Here is a 4,696-nt window from a genome sequence, read left to right as displayed (position 1 = left end):
TCAGCTGTGTAATCTTTTTTATGTGACCCCCCCCCCCCCCCACACACACACACACACACACACACACACACACACAAAAAAAAAAACAATTTGCATGCACCACCGTCACTCGGTTGCCTATGTTTAGAAGTAATTTGCTGGTGTAGTGCATGTATTAGAGCGATGTGGACGAAGGTTCATGAGTGGCCTTGACGACAATACTGTGTGCTGCTTTCCAATACGTAATTGTGTGTGACGGAGTCATTGTGACTGTGAAGCACTTTGAGGCTGCAGGATCTATATCCCTGGATCACAAACATCCCCCATCAGGTGCAAAAGGCCCAGCAGAGCTTCTCCAACTTACCAAGGGAGCAGGGGGCTTCATTTATAAAGGTTTGTGACGCACAAAACAGGTCCTGAAAGATGCGTACGCCACTTCCCACGTAAAGTTTGTGCTCTAAAAAAATAAACTTTGCGGGAGAATGTGGTACCGGCACGCAAACTTTGAACCTGGCACATGCACATCTTGGAGACGGGGGAACCTGACGGCGCTGATGGTGAGGTGGAGAATTGACACCAGATTCATCTCATACGTTTAACATCTTCACATTTCAGACTTACAGATCCACATAATCATAAACAGCCGAGCTGCAGTGGTATAGATGTTTCTTTAGTGGAACATTACTGCTGAATCAGCAGCTCGACGTTCATATGTCAAACTTTCATCTTCAAATGATCCAGAGCGGTGGATAGAACTGACTGATTATCAATCGTGATAAAGTGAGTAACAATCAGTCTAATTTCACAGTGAACACATAAAGAGCGAGGTTATAACTGCGTAACGCTGCACCGCCATGTGCTCGTAACGCACTGCTGCTGGAGACAGACGGCCTCCTCCACCCTCCGCCTCCAACTCTCAAGTGACTGAGGATAGAACACAAAGTCCTCTGAGCCTTTTTACAAGTCCCTGTTCAAATATTGAATTTATACATTAAATAAACAGATAAAACTGAACTTTATCGGTCTGCTGTGTCGCCACCAAAATGTCTCCTTCCCTCTCCGACACACCGTCACAACCATGAGGGCTGTTTTGGTGTCCAGCAGTGAGCGCTGATGCTGCCCCCCATGATGCCACTCTCCCCCATGATGTCACTCTCCTCTGGTCTCCACCTTCAGATCAGACTCTTCTCCACTTCTACAGTCACTGATCTCCCTGTGACTCTCACACTATTTCCATCAGTGACGAAGTGCTGCCGATCTTTATTTTTTCTTTTATTAGTGATTCCACTACCGTGACACCAAATAACATCATTCTCCTGACCTCCACCTCCTCCATGACTATTTCTCTCTCCGTAAAATTCCTTCTCTTCGTCTTTTCTGTCAGGATTTAGCGTCAAATGCCGGCGATCAACAGGCTGAATGAGATGTAAAAACATTGACGAGGAGCTTTGATTGACCATTTATGGTAGAAAGTGGGCGTGTTGAGGAGGGATGTGAACCGTCAACCTCCCAGGTGGACTGAGATCTATAAAAGGAAAGTGTGTGCAGATGTGCTGCTGATCATTAACAGGCCTTTAAGCAGATTTCTACTGGGGAAAAGCAGTATGTAAGTGAAATCAATTTTCTTACCAGAAATCCATTGCAAATTATTTGTCTGAGTCGTCTCAATAATTGTGATTGTAAATTTGAAACGGGTGCCGGTGACAAACTAAAACAAACTAATAATTTTACCAAAACTCAGACCGTTTATTCTCTATACAGCCTATCCTGTGCAGAGTGCAGGAGCCAATCCCAGCTTACTATGGGCAAGGGGAGGATACACCCTACCACAGGACAGACACACACCCTCCCTCACACCGAGGGGCAATTTAGCATCACCAATTAACTTGACATGCCGGTATTTAGACTGTCGGCCGAGGACCCAGAGGAAATGGACCCAGAGGAAATGGACACAGAGAGAACATGCAAACTCCATACAGAAGAAGCCATGGCCAGTATTTCAACCCACAACCTTCTTCGCTGTGAGACAAGAGCACTAACCACTGCACAACTGTGTAGCTCAATTCTAACACTAAGAAATAAAATAAAAATTTAAAAAGTGTAAAACTTTTAATCCAAAAGGAAAAAGACGAGTGTTCAGAGCTCTATCGTGTGGCGCTTTAGTCGACTAACTTGTTTTTTTTGTTGTTTTTGTTTTACATAAGAAAATGTTTTACGCTTCTTTTTTTATCTGATGTTTGCGGCTCGGCTTCAGTCTAAACTTTACCATGCATCCATCCACTGTCTGTCTCCAGGAATCTCCAGGGAAACTCAACTTCATGTAAAAGTGTTAATGTGTTACTCAATACTCAAAAGTATTCCCTTTCATTTTGTCTTCAGTTCCATGTATCTGCTCCCAATTATTCGTTCCCTCATGTAACATGTGTTTTATTGTATCTGATGTGATTGATATGGTGTTAAAATAACATTTCTTCATCCTCCAAGTCCTTATTTCACAGGATCATTTTCTGTTTAAGAGGTTCAACACCACAGTGATTCCTGGGATCCGCCAAAACCTTCACATTTCAACAAACTGTGAGCATCTGTGCTACTTTTCTCATTAGTTATTCAAGTGTCTCTGTAATATGTTTGGTCATTATTAAAAAGACTGCAGAGGATACATTTTAAAACACTGGAGAAATGAATATGTAAACGTTACAACAAGGGTGAAAATGGTACAACAATCAAAGAAAAGAGTAAAAAATGAAGGTAAGTTTAATTATATAGATTTCTAGTTTAAATTGCTTGCCAAATTGAAAGTAGAAATCTATATAATTAAACTTCATTTGACGTTTGCGGATTGGGGTTGTGGCATCAGTCAGTCAGATCTGGTAACTCTTTATGTGAAAAACCCAGCCTGGTCTAAAATCAGAATTTTATGAATTTGATTTTGATGTTAATTTCTTTTGTGTGCTTGTCAACTATATTTTCCACTGTGTTTCTTGTAAAATCTTTATTGTTGATTATCTGAATGTGTTTTGAATCAATTTAATGCTTGAAGGTAACTTAACCATGAGAGGTTCTAGACTTCAGTGAAACAGGTAAGTGATTCCAGTGATTTGGGGCCTTAAGACCTCCGACCGGCCTCGTTTACAGCCGAAGGAATATAGAAGGAAAAATATTGAGAACTTCTGACAGAATAAGTTGATGTGGATGGAATTAGTAAACATTTTAAGTATGGGGGTACATTAAAGTGGACTATTCTTTGGTAGACTATGTCAGCATAGTCAATAATGGGTAAGATTATTGTAGAATAGAACAGAATTGTAAAGCAGATAGATGATCGATAAAGAGGCATTAGACATGAGTATGTGCGTTTAATTATATAATCAATATGTGGTTTACAATTTTGTTCTGGATCAAGCCAGACACCTGAGTATCTGATAGCAGTTTCTCTTATCATTAATGAGCCATTATCAAAAGTAATGTTTAAATTGGCAGAGCGAAGACGATGGGGCGTACCAAAGAGCGTATAGGTTGATTTTGTCAAATTCTATTTTAACAAATTCAGATTGATCCAGTTCTGAACTGAGTTAAAGTCCTCCTGTAAAAGGTGTTGTAGCTGAGAGAGGTTTGTACTCGAGAAATAGACAACAGTGTCATCGGCGTACAGATGAGTATGACAGTTTTTACACATTTGAGGAAGGTCGTTGATGAAAACGGTAAATAAGCTCATTGTTTTTGGCCCCAAAGAAGAAAGGTTAAAGGTCAGTGCTCGTCTTGACACCGGGTCACTCAGGACATCAAATCAGGCAGAAATCTGGGTGGAGTTCTGGACTCCACCCTGAAATTCAACAGCCACATTAAGACGAGAACAAAATCAGCTTCCGACCATCTGAAACATATTGAAGAATCAAAGGATTTCTGAGCAACAAGATTCTGAGAAACTTCTTCTGCTTTGATTTTCAGTAGGTTAGATTATTGTAACGGAGTGTTTACAGGCCTCAGGACAAAATCTGTCAGACAACTGCAGCTAATCCAGAACGCTGAGCCATAGTCCTCACCAACACAAAGAGGGTGCCGCACATTTCTCCATGCTCCACCCTCTCCACTGGCTGCCTGTGTACCAAAGGATCAACTTCAGAACCGTCCTTCTGCTCTAGAAAGCTTTGAATGGTCTCGGGCCTAAATCATCTCAGATTGACGTGTAGAAGATCAAAGCTCCAGACCTCTGAGGTCATCAGGAAGAGGTTGACTTACTGTTCCTACAGTCAGAAGAAACAAGGCGAAGCAGCTTTTAGTTCCTACCTCCTCACCTGTGGAACAAACTTCCTGAGCACCTGAAGACTGCTGACACACTCACTTCTTTTAAATCAGGACTTAAAACATTCCTAGATGCACAGGCTTTTGAAGAAACATGAGACTTTACTTACTTTATTAAAGTTATCTTAATAAATCTCTTACCTTATTTATTCTACTTTTCTTTATCATTTGTTTTAATGCATTTCTTTCATTTCTTCTAAAGCTTTAATGTGTTTCTTTTATTAATATATTTCTTATGTCTTTGTAAAGTTTTTCTGCATTTCTTTACTTTTTTTTTTTATTTCTTTGAAAAGCACTGTGGATTGCCCTGGTGCTCTAAATAAATTTGCCTTGCCTTACCTTAACAACAAGAAAAGGTATTTTGATTTATGATTCCATAATGATTTATTAGTGGACCCCCCCTCAACACACACAC

This window comes from Lipophrys pholis, assembly GCF_963383615.2.
Source record: "Lipophrys pholis genome assembly, chromosome: 12".
Taxonomy (NCBI): Eukaryota; Metazoa; Chordata; class Actinopteri; order Blenniiformes; family Blenniidae; genus Lipophrys; species Lipophrys pholis.
The sequence above is the reverse complement of the archived record's forward strand: the minus strand, read 5'-3'. Positions refer to the sequence as shown.